A 23,656-nucleotide genomic window follows, 5' to 3' on the forward strand; every position below is an offset into this window, starting at 1 on the left:
AGAGAAACCACCATTAGCTTGTTAAATGTTTTTCCAAAAAAAAATTTTTTTTTTCATTTTAAAATAATTTAGTTCATTGTCCTGCTTATTGTCAAGAGTTGTTAGAGACAGCCAACTGCTCATATTCTTTTCACAAACAAACATGAAGTGGGAGGCTTGGGGAGATGTAGGGGTGGGGAGGGCTTTCTGCTTTGCTGGCACAAAAGTTGGAAGTGTAAGGAAAGAAGAATAGAAATACTGCTTCAAATTTTCCTAAACTAAATTGAGAATTTGATGTTTCTACCAGCGACCATAATACTTGTTTCACGGAAATGTTCACACTACTCTTTCTTAGCTGTCTTTTAAATTTCAAACTGTTGGTACAGGCTCCATATTCCTTCATTTTATTCATTCTTAAAAGTCAGGCCTCCTGGCTGACTTCCGAAACCCCCTGGAGGAGAAGCCATGTATCACAGCACCGTTCTCCGGCCTGGCTGTGGATGTAGCTTCAATCCCTTCAACTACTGAATTCACAGTCTTCTCCTGGAGCACCAGGGCTGGGGGAGATCCAGTTTGATGAGGAGCTGAGGGAATATGTGGATGGATGGGAATGATGTGAAGGGACCGGGAGCACGTCTTCTGTTGCAGCCTCAGGAAGTGAGACCGCACACGGGACCGGACATGCTTCCAGAAAGGGCCCCTGCTGCCAGAAACAATTCCCTCCCTGAAGAGCCTCTGACTCATGCCTTTAACAGGACTATTATGGTTTCTTGGCTGCCAAACTGTCCTTTTGAAATGTGGGTGTTTTTGTTTGTTTTTTTTTTCTTTTTGAAATTTGAATTCTGAGTCATTTATATAGATTAATTCTTTGGTTTCATGCTCTCATGGTACTTTCAAAGCTTTCTTCACAATATCCCTTTGCCCATCTTGATTTTAAACTCTACACATGCCAAGGACTGGGTGTCTGCTCTATTCACCACTATACAGCCAGTGTCTGGAATACTAAATGGAGTGTGGAGGCACATGATAATTGTTTGCTGAATGAATGAATGATTTGTTTTTCTGTGTAGCCCTACCAAGAAGGAATGGTTTTTAAGAGACTTTAGACCTTCCCTGGTGGCTCATATGGTAAAGAATCTGCCTGCAATGCAGGAGACCCAGGTTTGATCCCTGGGTTGGGAAGATCCCCTGAGAAGGGAATGGCAACCCACTCCAGTATTCTTGCCTAGAGAATTCCTTGGCAGGCTACAGTCCATGGGATCACAAAGAGCCAGACACGACTGAGTGACTAACACACACACAACTGACCTCCCAAAGCCATAACAGGTGGACAACTAAGTAACATGACCCAGAGTTTCCTTAGGTTTTTACTTGGGGCACAATTCAATAAGCATGGTCATCTGGTTTCTATGTTGCAGTAGAGTACAAGTAAATTGAAGACTTAGAGGTGGGCTGCTGCTAGAGAGGGGTGTCTCTGGTGGGGAAAAAAGGAACAACATAAAGTGTGACAAAAGGCAGGCCTACTTCCAGCAAAGTGTAGGAGCACGAGGCCACTGAATGTAGGGCAAATCACCTACAAACTCACCAGCAGTGAGTTAGCACCTCTATTTACCAAAAACCATTGGGTTGTCGGTGAGAATTTTCAGTGGTCTGGAAAGTTTACATATGGTAGGGGAGCCTGGTGGGCTGCCGTCTATGGGGTCGTGCAGAGTCGGACACAACTGAAGCGACATAGCAGCAGCAGCACCATTTTATTTCCAAATGATGCTGGGCTGCTGAGGTATTCCCATGTCTTGGTATGCCAATTCTGTTTGTTTTAATCCTTTAGAAAATCCATTGCTTTTCTTTGACGTGCATAATAATAATCATATCCCATTAAATGTAAGACAAGATGTTCCTTTATGTCCATACCTGGACCATCCTTCTGAGCAAGAGGAATATCTTCTCTTAATTCTAACCCATAAAGAGCTTTTTGCACATCTGCATAAATTTCCTCCAATCAAAAAAGAAAAGAAAAAGAGAGAGAAATGAAAGCAATGACAAGAAGTGATGCTTAGGGTACAGTGATGCTTGGAAGCACAAGTCTGATTTTGACACACCTAATGAAGGAATAGGGGTTTCCCTGGTGGCTCAAGTGGTAAAGAATCTGCTTTCAATGGAGGAGACCCAGGAGACATGGGTTTGATCCCTGGGTCGGGAAGATCCCCTGAAGGGCGAAATGGCAACCCACCCCAGTATTCTTGCGTGGAAAATCCCATGGACTGAAAATCCCATGGGTAGAGCCTGGTGGGTTACATTCCATAGGGTTACAAAGAGTCAGATACAACTGAGCATGCATGCATACAGGGAAGGAATAGAATACATTTCATAGGAGAGAAGAGTAAAAACATGTACTCAGGGAGAAGCTGAGGAATTTTACTCAGGCAATGGAGGGACAGATATCGACCAACAAGATGTGACTCTTCTGAACACTGTTTCATGTTCATACCACATTAAGCAATATCTGATTAATATTTCTAAGTAAGGAGAAAAATATAGTATGACTTATTAAAACATGTCCCTATTTCAGAATTTAATATTTGAGAGCACATGTGAGTGTCTCCTCGTCTGTGCTAATTCTAGGCAGACACCAGGTTGTCTACTGTGTGAGGTGCTACTTAATTAATATTTGAAGAGAACATATGCTAAGCACTAAATTTGTACTGTAAAATATCAAGAAATAGTTATTGGAAATGACATTTCCTCCAAGGAAAAGGTAAAATGAATGAAAAAAGAAAGATGAACTCTTTACCTTCAGTTTAAATTGTTGGTGAGAAAATTATAAAGAAATACAAGTTTTCCATATTCTTTTCTAATTATTGTCATCTGGAATGCATATTTTACATAATTACAACCACGGTACACATGTATTTTGTATTGACTTTTCATGGCTAAATATTCCATGGAAGCTACTGCTGGAAAAACTGCTTATTGTTTTGGGAAAAAAAGAATTAGTTTTTTATCTCGCTTCATAAGCCAATTTAATTTGTAGGCTGACTAGACAGTAAAATGTAAAAGTGAAACTTCTGTTAGAAAATAAAATGGAATAAAAAGTAAATGATACAAAACACTAACTTGAAAGATACATGTACCCCAGTGTTCACTGCAGCATTATTTACAACAGCGAAGACATGGAAGCAAACTAATGCCCATCAACAGACAAGTGGATAAAGAAGATGTGGTATGTGTACGATAGAGTATTACTCAGCCATATAAAAGAATGAAATTCTGCCATTTGTAGCAACATGGATGGATCTATAGAATATCATGCTTCGTGATATAAGTCAGACAGAGAAAGACAAATACTGTATGATATCACTTGTATGCATGAAATTAAAAGATGCTTACTCCTTGGAAGGAAAGTTATAACCAAACTAGACAGCATATTAAAAAGCAGAGACATTACTTTGCCAACAAAGATCTGTCTAGTCAAGGCTATGGTTTTTCCAGTGGTCATGTATGGATGTGAGAGTTGGACCATAAAGAAAGCTGAGCGCCAAATAATTGATGCTTTTGAACTGTGGTGTTGGAGAAGACTCTTGAGAGTCCCTTGGATTGCAAGGAGATCCAACCAGTCCATCCTAAAGGAGATCAGTCCTGGGTGTTCATTGGAAGGACTGATGTTGAAGCTGAAACTCCAATCCTTTGGCCACCTGATTCGAAGAGCTGACTCATTTGAAAAGACCCTGATGCTGGGAAAGATTGAAGGCAGGAGCAGAAGGGGATGACAGAGGATGAGATGGTTGAATGGCATAACCGACTCAATGGAGATGACTTTGAGTAAACTCCGGGAGCTGGTGATGGACAGGGAGTTTTGGCGTGCTGCAGTCCATGCGGTCTCAAAGAGTCGGACACAACTTACCAACTGAACTGAACTGATCACTTGTATGTGGAATCTAAAAATTATATAAATGAATATATATGCAAAAGAGGAACAGAATAACAGTTATAGAAAACAAACTTGTGGTTACCAAAGGGGAGAGAGAAAGAGGAGAGGGATTAATTAGGGATTTGTCATTCAGTCGCTCAGTCATGTCTGACTTTTTGTGATCCCATGGACTGCAGCACACCAGGCTTCCCTGTTCTTTACCATCTCCCACAGCTTGCTTAAACTCATGTCCATTGAGGCAGTGATTCCATCCAACCATCTTGTCCTCTGTCGTCCCCTTCTCCTCCTGCCTTCACTCTTGCCCAGCATCAGGGTCCTTTCTAATGAGTCGGCTCTTCGCATCAGGTGGCCAAAGTATTGGAGCTTCAGCTTCAGCATCAGTCCTTCCAATGAATATGCAGGACTGATTTCCTCTGGGACTGACTGGTTTGATCTCCTTGCAGTCCAAGGGACTCTCAAGAGTCTTCTCCAACACCACAGTTTAAAAGCATCGATTCTTTGACACTCAGCCTTCTTTATAGTCCAGTGCTCACATTCATACATGACTACTGGAAAATCCATAGCTTTGACTAGATGGACTTTTGTTGACAAAGTAATGTCTCTGCTTTTTAATATGCTATCTAGATTGGTCATAGGTTTTCTCCCAAGGAGCAAGGGTCTTTTAATTTCATGGCTGCAGTCACCATCTGCAATGATTTTGGAGCCCAAGAAAATAAAGTCTGTCACTGTTTCCATTGTTTCCCATCTATTTGCCATTAACAGATACAGATGTGTGTGTGTGCTTAGTTGCTAAGTTGCGTCTAACTCTTTGCAGCCCCATGGACTATAGCCTGGATGCTTCTCTGTCCATAGAATTCTCCAGGAAAGAATACTGGAATGGGTTGCCATTCCTTTCTATGGGGGGATTTTCCCTACCCAGAGATCAAGCCTGCCTGTAAATCAATTATTTTTTTAGAAAATAAATCATACCATTAAAAAAAATCCAAGTACTAAAACTTAGAAATAAACTTAACATGTCTGAGTCCTATATGAAGAAAACTAAAAACTGTTTTGAGGGAACTAAAGGAAGACTTAAATACAAAAACAGGTCATGTTAGTTGATAGGCTTAATATAGTAAATTTGTCAATTTCCCCCAAATAGCTGTAACAATAACTATTGAATCAAAATGGATTTATCTTTTAATTTGACAAAATGCTTCTAAAGTTCGCATGAAACAATTAACATAGGTGAAAATTGAAGAAAATGATGGAAGGGAATGAAAAGTCTCTACTGTATCAGAGATTAAGATATACTATTATAATAAATAAAATCATATGGGACTGGTCCAGAAATAGACAAACAGATAAACAGAAACATGATAGAAATGGACCCAAGTATATATATTTGAATTTGCTGCTGCTGCTAAGTTGCTTCCGTCGTGTCCGACTCTGTGCGACCCCATAGACGGCAGCTCAACAGGCTCCCCCGTCCCTGGGATTCTCCAGGCAAGAACACTGGAGTGGGTTGCCATTTCCTTTTCCAATGCATGAAAGCGAAAAGGGAAAGTGAAGTTGCTCAGTCGTATCTGACTCCTAGCGACCCCATGGACTGCAGCCTACCAGGCTCCTCCGTCCATGGGATTTTCCAGGCAAGAGTACTGGAGTGGGCTGCCATTGCCTTCTCCATATTTGAATTTAATATATGATAAAAAAGACTAAGCATTTGAAAAAAAGAAAGACTACCAGTACATATCTTACAATAAAATATAGTCCTGTAGGATTAAAGCATTAACTTTAAGAGAGAGCACTAATTAAATATAGAAAGATGTAAAAGTAAAAATATATAATCTTGAGGTAAGTAAGGCCCCAAAGCACAAATCATAGAGGAAAGGTGAGAGAATAGCATGGAAACATGTACATTACCATAAGTAAAATACATTACCTTCTTCAAGAAGCTCTTTAGTTCCTCTTTGCTTTCTGCCATTAAAGTGGGAATTTGCCGTGTGACACGGGGGACTCAACCCAGTGCTCTGCAACAACCTAGAGGGGTGGAATGGGGAGAGACATGGGAAGGAAGTTCAAGAGGGAGAGGATATATATATATATATTATATAATAAATATATAACAGGTATATATATATACCTGTGGCTGATTCATGTTGATGTATGGCAGAAACCAACACAATATTGTAAAGCAATTATCTACTAATAAAAAAGTCATAACCCATGTTAAAAGAATAAATAAAGCAATCTATTTTGTGAGAAAATATATTTTAATTCAAATATACATGTATTTAAATACATGTATTTAAAGAGTGAATGACAAAACATGTGATAAATTGACAGAATGTTGACTTATCTTTCTTAATGTATAAAGAGATTTTAAAGCTCAACTGAAAAATGAGACTGTTGTCGTTTAGTCGCTGAATCATGTCTGACTGTTTGCAGCCCCATGGACCGCAGCATGCCAGGCTTCCCTGTTCTTTACCATCTCCCACAGCTTGCTTAAACTCATGTCCATTGAGTCAGTGATACCATCCAACCATCTCATCCTCTGTTGTCCCTTCTCCTCCTGCCTTCACTCTTGCCCAGCATCAGGGTCCTTTCTAATGAGTCGGCTCTTCGCATCAGGCGGCCAAAGTATTGGAACTTCAGCTTCAGCATCAGTCCTCCTAATGAATATTCAGGGTTGACTTCCTTCAGGATTGACTGGTTTGAGCACCTTGCCATCCAAGAGACTCTCAAGAGTCTTCTCCATCACCACAGTTCAAAAGAATCAGTTTTTCAGTGCTCAACCTTCTTTATGATCCAACTCTCACATCCATACACGACTGCTGGAAAAACCGCAGCTTTGACTCAATGGACTTTTTCTGGCAAAGTGATGTCTCTGCTTTTTAATACACTGTCTAGGTTTGTCATAGCTTTTCTTCCAAGGTTTGTCTTTTAATTTCGTGGCTGCAGCCACCATTAGCAGTGATTTTGGAGCCCAAGAAAATAAAATCTGTCACTGTTCCCACTTTTCCCCCAACTATTTGCCATGAAGTGATGGGACTGGATGCCATGATCTTAGTTTTTGAATGTTGAATTTTAAGCCAACTTTTTCACTCTCCTCTTCACCTTCATCAAGAGGCTCTTTAGTTCCTCTTCACTGTCTACCATTAAAGTAGTATATCATCTGCATATCTGAGGTTGTTGATATTTCTCCCAGCAATCTTGATTCCCACTTGTGAGTCATCACCAAAAGGAAAAAAAAGAGAGAGACAGAAAAAGAAAACAAAATAGGAGCAAGCAATTTCAGGATAATTATAAATGATATTTAAATTGTGAATATTATAAATCAAAGAAATGAAAACATAAAATACATAATAGATTTTTTCCTCAATTGCCACTCCAGCACCACTTTTCTTCAATAATTTGTATATCTCAAGGAATTTTTTATTTCATTTGCTTTGTCAAATCATGGTGCTCAATTTGTAATATTTCCTTACTAGCTTTTTAATGACTGCAATGTCTCTAGCTAGAGGGTTATCAATTTTATTCTTTCAAAGAAGCAACCTTTGTTTTTATTGATTTTTCTCTTCACAGTATCACTAATTTATGCTTTTAATTTTAATTTTATTTTCTTCTTTGTTGTTGTTGTTCAGTCACTAAGCATGGTCCAATTCTTTGCCACCCCTTGGAATGCAGCATGCCAGGCTTCCCTGTCTGCCACTATCTCCCAGAGTTTGCTCAAATTCATATCCACTGAGTCGGTGATGCTATCTAACCATCTCATCCTCTCCCACCGCCTTCTCCTTTTGCCTTCAAGATTTCCCAGCATCAGGGTCTTTGTTCTTTTTCTTGGCTTGAAGTCAAAACTTTGCTGATTGACTTCAAAGCTTTTTTTCCTCTAATTGTTAAATAACTAATATTGTCTACATTTTCTTCCAAGATGTTCTAGCTTCACTGGACAAACTTATGTTGTTTTTTCATTTTTATTCAGTTAAAAATACATTCTAATTTCTATTGTGATTCATTGTTTTGCCCAAGGGTTTAGAAATATATGGTTAATTTCAAACATTTGGGTATTTTTCAGATATCTTCCTTTATTGGCTTCTAGCTATTTCTATTATGGTCACAGATATTATTCTGTATGATTTTAGTACAGTTCATTTTACTGAGATTCATGTTACAGCTTAGTGTATAGCATTTCTTTATAAACATTCCACATCCACTGAAAAGAGCATATATGTTCAGCAATTGTTGGGTATAGTGTTCTATAGGTATTAGGTCAAGTGGATTTGTATTGTTTTCAGTTCCTTATATACTTGCTGATTTTTGTTTAATTGTTCAGTCAGTATTTCTATTTTACTCTGAAACAAAATGCATTTATCTGGTTGCTTAGAGCTACTTAAAATAGATTTGGGGCTCATCATTAATTCTTTTATATTGATCATACCATTTCAAATTCTCTAAATCTTTGTTTTGATTCCTTGCTTGTATGATTAGATTTCACCATCAAATAGTTTCTTTGAAAATGTGCCTTAAGGGAGCCTGAGATTTTTAATATTTGTAATTTTATACCTGTGGTTTTTTTTTTCTACCTTCTTTGGTTTTTACAGGAGAAGGCAATGGCACCCCACTCCAGTACTCTTACGTGGAAAATCCTAGGGACGGAGGAGCCTGGTGGGCTGCCGTCTATGGGGTTGCGCAGAGTCGGACACGACTGAAGCGACTTAGCAGCAGCAGTTGGTTTTTACAGTTCAAGTCGTTTGAGTATTACCTTTGGACCTTTTCATTTCTTCACAACTTGGTACTTATCATTCCAATGTCTTCTGGAATTAAATTTTCTGCGGTCAAGTCTGAGATCATCTTGAATTTTTGCCCTTATTTATGACTTTTTTTTGTCCCTTGTCTAGAAGCCTTCCATTATTTTTTTTAAACTTACATATTTTGTTATGAAATACAGTACACATCAGGGCTTCTGAAATGGCACAGTGGTAAAGAACCTGCCTGCCAATGCAGGAGACTCAGGAAATGGGGGTTGGATCTCTGGGTTAGGAAGATCCCTTGGAGGAGGAAATGGCAACCCACTCCATTATCCTTACCTGAAAAATCCCATGAACAGAGGAGCATGATGGGCTACAGTCCATGGGTTCCTAAAGAGTCAAACATAACTGAGCAACTGAGTATATACACACATATAAATACCTTTATTCTTGAATCTTAATAGTTTAAGTCACAATGTTATATTGTATCAATCTTACCTTGTATGTACTGTGCTCTTTCAAATTTACAGACCCTGATCTTTCATAATTGCAGGGGAATTTTATATGATTAAAAATCATTGAATATCGGTTTTTTTTCCCTTCAAGAAAATACATATATTTAGGTTGAACTGTCTTTGTCCCCTATGTCTATTATAATATATTGGCTTCATTCATTTCATTTCTTTTCTTTTTCTTATGTATTCACTCTTTATTTCAAGATGTCCCTCCATAGCATTGATTTAAAATTCAGCCATATCTATTTTATCCCGTCTAGACTTAGATTGGAGAAGGAAATGGCAACCCACTCCAATATTCTTGCCTGGAGAATCCCAGGGACAGGGGAGCCTGGTGGGCTGCTGTCTATGGGGTTGCACAGAGTTGGACACGACTGAAGCAACTTAGCAGCAGCAGCAGACTTAGATTACTTATTGATATACATGGTGAGAGTTTTCTGACGTGTTCTTTATTCTGTTTTCATTCTCTATCTCTTTTTCTATTGCAATGTTGTTATATCACCTTCCCTTTCCAGTCTTATCATATTGAAGTAATATTCATATTAAAGTTCTTCTATAATATGCATTTTAAGAGAATATGCTATTTATTGAGCCCTATTCCACCCTGAGTTCTTCACTTATTTTTTGCATGCTTTATTTCTTTATATTTTTCCCTCAGAACTATATATATTTTCTATTTAATTTTTTTTAATCTTGTTTATGCTTGGGAAGATTTTATCCAAATTTTATTTTCCAAAATACAATATGAGCCTTGACATATTTCTCATTTATATCGGATGCTTTTAATACCCCATCCACTATTACCTTCACTCACTTGAGTATACCTGCAGCTGCAGACAGTTCCTGGCATGCTGACAACTCCTCAAGCGCCTGCATTTCTCCTCTTTACTGCCTGAAACCCTTCTTTGGTATTATGGGAGTTTGCTTGATTGTGTGTAAACACACCCCAGGAGTATGAGTGGAATTATGCTCCTGGGGTGAATTGCTAACTGATAGGGATTGAAAGTCAGTGACTAAACACTCATCAGAGAGTATCAACCACAGAGAATATACTGGGTAAGAGGACATGATAACTCAGCCATTGGAGATCAGCTGGTCTCTGCCCTCAGCCTCAGTTTGCACAATCAGTCAGTCAGTTCAGTTGCTCAGTCATGTCCAACTCTTTGTGATCCCATGGACTGCAGCACGCCAGGCGTCTGTGTCCATCACCAGCTTCTGGAGCTTGTTCAAACTCATGTCCATTGAGTCAGTGATAACATCCAACCATCTCATCCTCCACCATCCCCTTTTCCTCCTGCCTTCAGTCTTTCCCAGAATCAGAGTCTTTTCCAATGAGTTAGTTCTTCGCACGAGGTAGCCAAAGTATTGGAGTTTCAACTTCAGCATCAGTCCTTCCAATGAATATTCAGGACTGATTTCCTTTAGGATGGACTGGTTGGATCTCCTTGCAGTCCAAGGGACTCTCAAGAGTCTTCTCCAACACCACAGTTCAAAAGCATCAATTCTTATGTGCTCAGCTTTCTTTAAGGTCCAACTCTCACATCCATACATGACTACTGGAAAAACCATAGGTTTGACTAGACAGACCTTTGTTGGAAAAGTAATGTCTCTGCTTTTTAATATGCTCTTTAGGTTGGTCATAGGTTTTCTTCCAAGGAGCAAACATCTTTTAATTTCATGGCTGCAGTCACCATCTGCAATTATTTTGGAGCCCAAGAAAATAAAGTCTGTCACTGTTTCCATTGTTTCCCCATCTATTTGACATGAAGTGATGGGACAATGTTTGCACAATAGATCAGGAAATTCCTTTATTATAACTTCTTGATGGATTGATTCTTTTATCAGTATATAATGTCCGTCTTTGTTTTTGTAACAGTTTTGACTTAAAGGTTGCTTTGTCTGATATTAGAATAGCCACCTCAGCTCTCTTTTGGGTACTGTTTGCTAGAAGTATCTGTTTTCACCCTTTTATTTTCAAACTTGTGCTTGAATTGAAAATGAGTCTCTTGTAGATAACATATAGTTTTCATGTTATTCTGTCCAATCCTCCAATCTCTGCCTTTTGATTAGAAAGTTTAATCCCTTTACATTTAATGTAATTATTGACAAAGGAGGATTTACTTCATCTATTTTATTATTTATTTTCTCTGTGTTTTACACATTTTTTGTCCTTCATTTCCTCCAATGCTGCCTGCTTTTGTGTTTAGTTGATTTTTTGTAGCAAATTGCTTTGATTCCTTTCTAATTTCTTTTTGTATATCTTTTTTTATGATTAGCATATGATTACATTTAATATCCTAAAGTTATAACAGTCTACTTTGAACTGATCCCAACTTAGCTTCAATACCATACAAAAGCTCTGCTTCTAAATAGCTCCATTCTCCCTCTTCTTTTTGAAGATTGTGTCTGAGATTTTTCTAAGAAATAATAACCTTCAGAAAAGAAGAAAGCAATAATAGATGCTTGGCCACTGCTGCTGCTGCTAAGTCGCTTCAGTCGTGTCCGACTCTGTGCGACCCCATAGACGGTAGCCCACCAGCCTCCCCTGTCCCTGGGATTCTCCAGGCAAGAACACTGGAGTGGGTTGCCATTTCCTTCTCCAATGCATGAAAGTGAAAAGTGAAAGTGAAGTTGCTCAGTTGTGTCTGACTCTTACCAACCCCATGGACTGCAGCCTACCAGGCTCCTCCATCCATGGGATTTTCCAGGCAAGAGTACTGGAGTGGGGTGCCATTGCCTTCTCCGCTTGGCCACTAGTAAGTGGCAAAAATAATCTGTGTTGGCATCTTGTTTCTCCATTTACATAGCATGGTGCATATTTGCTTGACTCATTGTATTTGTCTCAAGTATGTCTTCTATCATTTCCTTGGAATTGTTGTAGCTCAGTTGCTGATCTTTTATCTCATTGTTGGCTCCCTGTGATTTGATATTTTCCACAAAGTGTTCCTTCCTGACCCAGGGGTCAAACTCCGGTCTCCTGCACAGCAGGCAGATTCTTTACCAACTGAGCTACCAGAGAAGCCTGGAGAAGGAAATGGCAAACCACTCTAGTATTCTTGCCTGGAAAATCCCATGGACAGAGGAACCTGGTGGGCTGCAGTCCATGGGGTTGCAAGAGTCAGACACAACTTAGCAACTAGACCACCACAAAGTGTTCCAAGCCTGGGACAATGTTTTGTACTTCTACTCCATGATCTGCCCTGCTTACCCTAGACTAGCTTCCTGCCTCCCTAGACAGGTTCCTGAGAGTTGAGGTCATGTTGGCCTGCAGGACACTGTCCTCTGTTTTCAATAAGTACTTGGGTGAAGGTAGTCAAAAGATACCAATTTTCAGTTATAAAATTAATTAGTTCTGAGGAAGTAAGATACAGCATGATGACTTCAGTTAATATTATATTGTTATTTGAATATGACTAAGAGTAGATCTTGGGCTGCCCAGGTGGTGCTAGTGGTAAAGAACCTGCCTGCTAATGCAGGAGACTAAGGGATGTGGGTTCAATCCCCAGGTTGAAAAGATCCTCTGGTACTCTTGTCTAGAAAATTCCATGGACAGAGAAGCCTGGTGGCCTACAGTTCATGAAGTCACAGACCTTGAGCCCTGGCAGGCTCTGTCAGACACAGCTGAGCACGTATGCATTTGAAGTTCATGTTAAATATCAATGATATATTAATAAAAATGAAGACAATAAATTAAAGAAAAGGTTAGCTAATATTCCTCTGACCTGGTTTACCCAGGTAGCAGCAGCAGAAGTCTAGTGGTATGATTTAGAAACTGTCCCTGATCACAAGGTTACAGGTGAAAAATCCCTCCCGCAGTGATATCCTTAAAGAAAGACTTCCCTTTTTCAGCTCAAACAAGCTAGAGTGGTTTCTATGGTGTGCAACTAAGAATATTGACTGATAGAACCTCCATGATGCTGGGTAAGTGATGGTTTGCTATATATCTGGCTTGTTAGTACAAGGAATTAAGACCAGATAAATCAAAGTAATAACAATAAATGTTAGGATAACTTATGTAGGACCAAGTCCCAAGTGCTGCAAGGAGCATTCAAAGCAGGAATTGCTTTCTTAGTAAGAGTTTGAAAACTCAGAGGTGGCCTGATCACTCTCCAGAAAGGAGTTATTTGAGCACAAGGCCAAGAGAAGTTTTTCTTATTAAATCACTTCTGCCCTTACAATTTTGGCGGCTTGTCATTCAGATCAATTGTTTCGTTTGTCAGTGTGTGCCAAGTCTATTACACAAAAGGTAAAATGCAGCAAAAACAAATTGAAGTTGAATGGCTCTCCTTAACAAAAAACTTTTATTTTCTGCTAATTTCCAACTGATTTCCTAAGAGCTCAGAGTTCCAGAGAGCAACCAGAGTGGATTTTATTAGATCTTTGATTATGGAACTTTAAAGCTTGAAAATTAGAGTGCCGTCTTCTTGTTTTTCAGATGGAGAAACAGAGTCTCAGTGAGATAAAGAGACTTGCATGAGGTTTCACAATGCATTCAAGGTCCAAGAGCAGCAGAATGTGACACCCCACAATGTGAATGTGGGAATTCAGGACATACCACTCCTAAATATACCACTTTGGTATACTGATTATTTTGAGCTGTAGACTTTTGAAAAACAGTAAATGCAGGAAGAGGATTTCCCCAATCTCCCCTTATCTGCCACAAGATAGATCCTCTGGAAGGAATTCAATTACCATCAGTCCACTCCCCCAGGAGTCTCATCAACTGTGGAAGATTGACTTTTATCACATGAGACAAAATTGGAAGTTGACACCACATCAAGACACACAATCATACCTCCCATCTATTCTTCTAAGGGCCATTCATCTTTTATCCCTGAGAAGCCTACCTCCCTCTCCCCTTTTCCTATTAAGATGGCATTTAATCCTGAATTCAAAAGCCACCTCTTTGAGTTACTCATTTTCCCTGGGTATCTCCCATGAATACTTCAGTGTACATGTCAATAAACCTGTTTGTTTTCTCTTGTTAATCTTTTATTACAGGGGTCTCAGCTAAGAACTGAGAGGGTAAGATAAAACAATTTTCTCTCTCCTACAAGGCAGATCTAGATTAGAAAAACCTGGGCACACCATCCTTTTCACAGATACATCTTCTAAAGTGTAACAAGTGCTGCCCTGTTCAGCACTGGAGATCTTTACCCTGGGCTAGATTTTTGCCTGCAGCTCCCAAATGAGGAGTCTTACCGATAAAATAGGTTGACCAGGAGATGGAATTTAAAATGGCATTTGCCCTTGGGAGGGAGGAGAATTGTTCTGTACTGGGCTTCAGGTTTTCTGCTTGGAAGTGGCCCCCACATTACAGGAAGTTTCTTTCCCTTGCATCCTTCTCCCCTGAACTCCAGATTCAGGGACATTTGTTTTTTCCATGGGTCCTTTCAGTTTCCTCTTAATGAGACCAGTGGTTGCTGAGAGTTTGACTGACACTTGGTATGTACAGCTTGTATTCATCTTCCTGAGAAAGGGCATTGCACAAGAAAGGATTGCCAGTGGCAACCGTGGTGGCATTTCTGAGAGCCCAGCAGCATTCCCAGCAGCTCTGTTCCCCACCCCAGTGGAAGGAAATGCCACTGGCAGACCAGCGGATGGAGGGAGGCATGACTTCTACAGTAATTAAAATATTCCTATGCAGGGAGACCTTGAGTTCCTTTCTTGTCACCCATTGGACCTCATTACTTTTTACCCATATACAGTTCTCCTGATCTCCAGGACACCCAAGCCAAGTCTAGGCTGGAGGGAAATACTTTTGGAGTAAAATCAAATCAGTTGCAAATGAGTTACAACATCTCAATCGCCTTAATAGATCAAACAAAAACTTCACTGTGTGTTCCAGACAACCCGGACTGATCCCCTCCGTAAAGTCCCCCAGCTACAAAAACGCAAATCTGTGGCCTGCCTATAGCCAGGTCCCAAGCAATGGCCTTGGAGGCTTAGCCAGGACACAAGGACTTGGAATGGAGCTCACTGAGCGTGTGGCCTGGCTAGGATGGAGTAACTAGCAAGCTAGCTGGAACACGCTCTCCTGCTTCAGGCCAGGGAATAGCTATGTCAGGCCAGGAGTAAAGAAAATGGATTTCACTTACTTTGTACCCTGTGTACTGCCCGGGGAGAGGGTGGGCAAATGAAGCCGTTTTTTTGTGTATTGGTAGCACTCTGGAGTTGCAGCAAGTCTCTGCCCAGGCCCTCCTCTCTCTCCATCCCAGTTTCCCTCCCCGTTTTCTCTTCAGAATAAGTGTGTTTTAATATAGCTAGATTGCTCTTCAGATTCAAACTTTAAAAACAGGTAGATTGAGTTAAGATTTTATAGAACAGCCATTCAAATTGAAAGATAGTTTAATTGATAATTGGATTACCTATCGATTGACATAAAGTGCACAAACTTAAAAGCTTAGGCTTATGTGTATGCCCATGGATCATCATCACAATCAAGATAAAGAGTATACTCATCACCTCTAAGAGTTTCTTCTTGCTCCTTTGTAATTTATCCTTCTCCCCTCTTCCTGCTCAGTCCTCAGCCTACTCTCTTGACAATCACAGACCTGCTTTCTTTCATATTAGATTGGCTTTCATCTTTTAGACATTTATATGAATCATACAAATATACTTTTTTGGGGGGAATCTGGCTTCTTTCACTCAATACAATTATTTTGAGACTTGTCTCTATGAAGTGAACTTTATTAGTTTGTATATTTTAAAGAATTGGTTCATTTTATCTAAATTGTTAAATTTATTGGCATAAAGTTGTGCCAGATTCTTTACTGTCTGAGTCATCAGGAAGCCCTAATATTTCCTTTCTACTCTTTTAATGTTTGTAGAACTTAACAGTCACCTAATATTACTAATTTTTGTTTTCTCTATCTCTTTTCCCTTTGATTATTCTGCCTATACATTCTTCAATTTTATTGATCCCAGGCAAGCAACTTTTGGTTTCATAGATTTCTCTATTGTTTTCCTTTTTGTTCATTAATTTTTGCTCTAATATTTTTTTATTTCCTTCCTTCTGCCTTACTTTAATTCCTTGGTTTAATTTGCTTTTCTTTTTTAAGTTTCTTAAGGTGGAAGCTGAAGTCACAGATTTGAGAAATTTCTTCTTTCTAATATGGGTAGTTACTGCTATACATTTATCTCTAAGTACCTTGCCTGTATCCCACACATTTTGAAGTTATGTTTTCTTTTTTTTTTTTTTTCACTTGAAAAGCATCTTCTAATTTTTCTTTGATTTCTATTTTAAAAAATATTTATTTATTTGGCTGCCCCAGGTCTTATTTGTGGAACGTGGGATCTTTAGGTGCAGCATCTTGTTATGGGATCTAGTTACCCTACCAGGGATTGAACCTGGGCCCCCTGTATTGGGAGTGCAGAGGCTTAGCCACTGGACCACCAGAGAAATCCTGTATGATTTATTTTTGAAATCACTGGTTATTTAGAAGTGTATTACATATACATCTTAAATATATACAATTATTGTCAATTACACAGAACTAAAGCTGTCAAAAATGTGTATTACTTATTAATAGCTTCCAAATATTTGGGGATTTTACAGTTATTTTGCTGTTACTGATTTCTAATTTGTTTTATTGTGGTCAGAGAAATGTTATGTATGATAGTGAAAGTCACTCAGTTGTGTCCGAATCTTTTTGACCCCATACAGTCTGTGGAATTCTCCAGGCCAGAAAACTGGAGTGGGTAGCCTTTCCCTTCTCCAGGGGATCTTCCCAATCCAGGGATCGAACCTAGGTCGATCCAACCCAGCGGATCTTCCTGACCCAGGAATCAAACCGGGGTCTCCTGCATTGCAGGCAGATTCTTTACCAACTGAGTTATCAGGGAAGCCTGTAATGTATGATATGAACCCTCTTAAATTGCCTGAGATTTATTTTACTGCTCAAAATATGGTCTATGTTCTGCATGTATCTGAAAATAATGTATATTCTCTTGTTGTGTAGAGTGTTCTAGAAATATCAATTAGGTCAAGTTGATGGATAAGTGTTGTTCAAGATGTCTATCTTTTAACTGATATTCTATCTACTTTTTCTATTAATTATCAAGAGGAAAACATTGAAATCTGCAGATACAATTACAGATTTGGTGAATTTTTGCTGAAGTTCTCTCAGTTTTCATTTCATGCATTTTTGAAGCTCTGTTGTTAGGTACACACATTTTTGGAATCATATCCTCTGGAACAACTGATTTATCATTATGTAATGAGCTTCCCTGGGTTTCCCAGGTGGTGCAATGGTAAAGAATCTGCCTACAATGCAGGAGACCTGGGTTCAATCCCTGGGTGAGGAAGATCCCCTGGAGAGGGAAAAGGCTACCAATCCAGTATTCTTGCCAGGACAATTCCCATGGACAGAGGTGACTGGCAGGCTACAGTCTGTGGGGTTGCAAAGAGTCGGACACGACTTAGTGACTAAATCACCACCAATGAGTTTCCCTATCCCTGTCCATAGTCTTTACTCTGAAACTACTGTCTGATATTAAAATTTCCACATTAGCTTTATTTTGATTAGTTTCCTATTGCTGCTGTGACAAGTTACCACAAACTTAGTGAGTTAAAAATATACAAATTTACCCTAAGGTTCTGGAGGGCAGCAGTGTCAGTAGGCTCAAGTCAAGGTGTTATCAGGGTTGGTTCCCTCTTGGAACTGGGCTCTAGGGGAAAATCCTTTTTGTTGCCTTTTCTAACTTTTCTAACTCATGGCTCCTTCCTCCATCTTTAAAGAAGAGAGCATAATGTCATTCAGTTCAGTTCAGTTCAGTCGTTCAGTTGTGTCTGACTCTCTGCGACCCCATGAATCACAGCACACCAGGCCTACCTGTCCATCACCAACTCCTGGAGTTTACCCAAACTCATGTCCATCGAGTCTGTGATGCCATCCAGCCATCTCATCCTCTGTCGTCCCCTTCTCCTTCTGCCCCCAATCCCTCCCAGCGTCAGAGTCTTTTCCAATGAGTCAACTCTTTCGCATGAGGTGGCCAAAAAGATAGACAAATATCAGTGGAAGACAGTCCATAAATATACTTCAGTTCAGTTCAGTTCAGTTCAGTCGCTCAGTCATGTCGGACTCTTTCCGACCCCATGAATCATAGCACACCAGGCCTCCCTGTCCATCACCAACTCCCGGAGTTCACTCAGGCTCACGTCCATCAAGTCAGTGATGCCATCCAGCCATCTCATCCTCTGTCGTCCCCTTCTCCTCCTGCCCCCAATTCCTCCCAGCATCAGAGTCTTTTCCAATGAGTCAACTCTTCACATGAGGTGGCCAAAGTACTGGAGTTTCAGCTTTAGCATCATTCCTTCCAAAGAACACCCAGGGCTGATCTCCTTCAGAATGGACTGGTTGGATCTCCTTGCAGTCCAAGGGACTCTCAAGAGTCTTCTCCAACACCACAGTTCAAAAGCATCAATTCTTTGGTGCTCAGCTTTCTTTATAGTCCAACTCTCACATCCATACTTGACTACTGGAAAAACCATAGCCTTGACTGGATGGACCTTTGTTGGCAAAGTAATGTCTCTGCTTTTGAATATGCTATCTAGGTTGGTCATAACTTTCCTTCCAAGGAGTAAGCGTCTTTTAATTTCATGGCTGCAATTACCATCTGCAGTGATTTTGGAGCCCCCCAAAATAAAGTCTGACACTGTTTCCACTGTTTCTCTATCTATTTGCCATGAAGTGATGGGACCAGATGCCATGATCTTCGTTTTCTGAATGTTGAGCTTTAAGCCAACTTTTTCACTCTCCTCTTTCACTTTCATCAAGAGGCTTTTGAGTTCCTCTTCACTTTCTGCCATAAGGGTGGTGTCATCTGCATATCTGAGTCATTACATCCCCTTAATTATTACTCCTTCCATTGACACATGGCTTTCTCTGACTCTGACCCTCTTGCCTTTCTCTAATTTGTTGAGTAAACTTTATTAGTTTGTGTCTTTCAAAAAAATTGGCCATTTTATGTAAGTTGTTAAATTTATTGTGAGTACATTGGACCAACCTGGATAATCCCCTTCCCAAGATCCTTAGCTTAATCATATCTGTAAGATATCTTCTGCCATGTAAAGTAACATATTCCCAGTTTTGAGGGATTAGAATATAGATATCTGTGGGTGCTAAGTCAATCCAGTCGTGTCTGACTCTTTGCAACCCCATGGACTGTAGCCTACAAGGCTTCTCTGTCCATGGGATTCTCCAGGTAAGAATACTGGAGTGGGTGGCCATGCCCTCCTCCAGGGGATCTTCCTGACTCAGGGATCAAATTGGCATCGCTTATGTCTCCTGCAGGTGGATTCTTTATCACTAGTGCCACCTGGGAAGGCCACAGATATCTGTGTGGGGGGGGGGGCGTTATTCAGACTACCATACTATATCATTCTTTTACTTTTAGCCTACTTTTTCTTATATTTAAATTAGATTTATTGTACCTTCAATGTGACCATCAGGAGAAGGAAATGGCAAACCACTCCAATCTCCTTGCCTGGGAAATCCCATGGACAGAGGAGTCTGGTGGGCTGCAGACCATGGGGTCACAAAGAGCTGGGTACAACTGAGTGACTAACACTCGATGTGACTATGGATACAGTTGAGTTTATATCTCCTCATTGCTTTGTGCTTGTTATTTGTCTCATCTATTCTTTGTTCTAATTTTCTTCTTTTGCCCTTAGTCCATTGGGCTGCTACAAAAAATACCATAAATTGAGTAGCTTACAAACAACAGAAATTTGTTTCTCTCAGTTCTAGAGGCTGGAAATCTGAAATTAAGTGTTAAGTCATGGCTCTCTTCCTAGTTGCAGAGTTCTTATTGTGTCCTCACATAGTAGAAGAGGATGGGGATATCTCTGGAGTTTCCTTTGTAAGAACACTAATCCCATTCATGAAGGCTCTGCCCTCATGACCTAATCACCTCCTAAAGGCCCCACCTCCTAATATCATCACTTGGGCATTGGGATTTCAACATAGGAATTTTGAGGAAATACATTCAGACCAAAGCAATTCATAACATGCTCTTCTTTTGGATTAAGTATTTTTTTTATGATTTCATTTTATCCCTGCTGCTGCTGCTAAGTCGCTTCAGTTGTGTCTGACTCTGTGCGACCCCATAGACAGCAGCCCACCGGGCTCCCCTGTGCCTGGGATTCTCCAGGCAAGAACACTGGAGTGGGTTGCCATTTCCTTCTCCAATGCATGAAAGTGAAAAGTGAAAAGTGAAAGTGAAGTCGCTCAGTTGTGTCTGACTCTTAGCAACCCCAGGGACTGTAGCCTATCAGGCTCCTCCATCCATGGGATTTTCCAGGTAAGAGTACTGGAATTTTATCCCTAGTGTTAGGCAATTAGTTATAACTGTTGTATTCTGTAGTCATTGCTTTATAGCTTATAGCAAGCATCTTTAATTTTTCACAATATACCTTCATGTGATATTATGCCTCTTCATATGCAGTGTTAGAATACCATCATTCCTTCCTTCTGACCTTTGCTATCATTGTTCTTTAATTTTTTTACTTTTGTGTACATTAGAAACTTTACAATATATTTTTTCTTTGAACTAGGTTGTTATTCAAAGAAATTGAAATAATAAGAGAAAATATTTATGTTAGTTACACTTTCTGGTATTCTTTATTTTCACATGTACATTGAGATTTCTGTCAGGTATGAATTTTTGTCTGCCTGAATCACTTCATTTGCTATTTCTTTTAGTGAATGTCTGTTAGTAATGTACTCTTTCAGCTTTTATATTTCTGAAAAAAATTTTATTTTATACTTTTTAAAAAGATCTTTTTTTCTGGGTATCAAATTCTATTTCAGTGCCTTGCATATATTGTTTTACACTCTTTTTTTGACTTGCATTCTTTTCTCTAGAAGTCTGCTATATTTCTTATCTTTGTTCTTTGGCCCAGAGTAACCTTAAAAACGGGCTTCCCAGGTGGCTCAGTGGTAAAGAATCCGTCTGCCAATGCAATGGATGCAGGAGATGTGGGTTCAATTACTGGGTTGGGAAGATCTCTTGGAAAAGGAAATGGTGACACACCCCAGTATTCTTGCCTGGAGAATCCCATGGACAGAGGAGCCTGGCGGGCTACAGTCTATGGGATCGCAAAGAGTTGTATGCGACTGAGCACACACACGCACGGCCTTAAAAATAGACCATGAAGGCCAGAAAATGACCTTCTTACATGCTTTCAAGATTTTCCCTTAATCATTGTTTTTATGCAATCTCATTACAATGTGCTTTAGATAGTTTTCTTCATGTTTCTTATTCTTGGATTTTGTTGAATTTCTTGGGTCTGTGAGTTTACAGTTTTTATTAAATTTCTGACCATTATTTTTATTATTATTATTAATCACTATTATTTCTTCCTCCTACCTCAGGAACTCTAATTACAGATATATGAGGCCACTTGAGATTTTCCTACATCTCACTGATACTCTGTTCATCTTTTTTTCAGGCTTTTTTCTATTATACTGTCATTTCAAAGAATTCCTAATATGATGTCATTAAGTATACTAACATAACAGTATGAATCCTTTTGGGTCTTGCTTTAAGTTTTGTTAGGCAGGACTAGAACAGCTTTTAGCCTAGGGCTGATTTCCCCTCATTACCAAGGTAAAACTCGAGTATATACTAACTGCAAACCATGAATTATGAGGTTTTCTCCTCTGGTTTATGGAATCAGAAACTGGCTTTTTTTTATGGGGGGATTGTCTCTTCTTTGGGTACTGTTTCCTCTGATCTCATTGAACATTTCCTAGCTGTCTTGAGTCATTTCCCCACACACGGATATTGCTCAGAGCTCACTACAGACTCAGTGGACCATCTGCAGATGTGAAGAGCTTTCTATGAAGACTTGTTCTTCCCAGTACTCTCCCCTGTAAACTCTGGTCACTTTGGTCGCCTTAGACTCTCAGCTCCATCTCTTCAACTGTAGGGCAATGCCAGTTCCACCTAAAATGTTCATTCCTGCTCCGCATTCTGGAAACTTTCTCTAGGCAGTAAGCCATAAAAATTGTAGCACTCACTTCATTTGTTTCTCATTGTTTAGTGTTCATTGTCTTTGTTCAATGTCTTGAAAAATATTGTTTCATATTTGGTTCCCCCTCTCCCCTGCTGGCCCCAGCTGTTCTGCTAGTCTTATGGGATTTTAGTTTCCTGACCAGGAATTGAACCCAGACCACAGCAGAGAAAGCACCACGTCCTAACCATAGGACCACCAGGGAATTCTGTTTCATATATTTTGTGTGGGGTTTTCAGCTGTTTCAAGAGGGAAGGTAATTTTGGTCCATGTCACTTCAGCTTATTGTACAGTGGAAGTTTTACAATCTTTCACTTAATTTTTGTTTTAAATTCAGTATTTGTTTAAGTAGAAACTCCTCTATTATATTTTAAGTGTCGTGTATTTCCTTGTTAAGGGACTTGATAGAAGGTGGTGGCTAGAACCTATAAGCAAAACCAAAAGATGTTGTTTCCCAAAATGCAAATGAAGTATCACCGAAATGAGAATGGGAGTTATTTGGAAATTAGAGTTCAGTTTACAAAAATTAATATTTCCACCTACACTTATCAATCTATTATGTAAATGTTGAGTTATTTAGTTCCCATGTTTCTGCATGTCTTATGAGCAAAGATACTAACTGATCTTTGGTTTTAGTTATCTTCTCAAATGTCTGTATACCAAACAGCTTGGAAGAAAGATATAAAATCTCCTTCTAGAACGGAAGACTGCTCTGCCTATGGGTTGATGTGTATAAGACGTCTCCCACTGGAGTCAAGTTTTGGCAGGTTTGCTTGTTGGCTGTTATAAAAGATTCAGGTTCCCTGAACTTTCCTGTGAAACAACCCCTCCCATGTGCAGGTGCCACTTGGCCCTCTCCTCATTGCCATTTGGGAATTGGGGCTTGGGGAGCTGATACAAATAGTCTGATGCTTTTGTGCTTGTTGTGCCATGAATATTACATCCTTTATCTCTGACCCAGGAAACTTGTGTCTTCTGCCAAAATCCATGAAACTGTGACAGGCTATTTTTTTGTTTACAAGGAGGGTAAAATATCAGCTCCTTCATAGTTTTTGACAGTAAACTAGTATATTTTATCTAGGCTGCAGCAATTTGGCCTATGCTTCTTTATTCCAACAAGATCCCAACTTCTAGAAAATGGCAAAGATGGAAGGATGGGGAGGACATGGGAGAACTTGAAGTGAGTGGCTCTGGTAGGCCCATGTTCTGTGACTCCTGAGGAAGTGAAGTAATGCGCAAACATCAGGTGGTATTACAGTACTATATTTAAAAGATATTTAAATATATATATTTAAATATTTAAGTATATATATATATATGAGAAATGCTGGGCTAGAAGAAGCACAGGCTGGAATCAAGATTGCTGGGAGAAATATCAATAACCTCAGATATGCAGATGACACCACCCTTTTGGCAGAAAGTGAAGAGGAACTCAAAAGCCTCTTGATGAAAGTGAAAGAGGAGAGTGAAAAAGTTGGCTTAAAGCTCA

General features: G+C 39.6%; 1 long non-coding RNA gene across 2 annotated transcripts in view; it reads right to left on the reverse strand.

Annotated features, from left to right (window-relative positions):
* LOC129632912 (uncharacterized) overlaps positions 1-23,656 on the reverse strand; it is a 36,973-nt gene that overhangs the window by 1,861 nt on the left and 11,456 nt on the right. For both annotated transcript variants that reach the window (XR_008704745.1, XR_008704746.1), the window contains exon 3: positions 5,829-5,926. This is a non-coding gene — a long non-coding RNA (uncharacterized LOC129632912). The remainder of the gene's footprint in view (positions 1-5,828; positions 5,927-23,656) is intronic.

This window comes from Bubalus kerabau, chromosome 18 (assembly GCF_029407905.1).
Source record: "Bubalus kerabau isolate K-KA32 ecotype Philippines breed swamp buffalo chromosome 18, PCC_UOA_SB_1v2, whole genome shotgun sequence".
Lineage (NCBI taxonomy): Eukaryota > Metazoa > Chordata > Mammalia > Artiodactyla > Bovidae > Bubalus > Bubalus kerabau.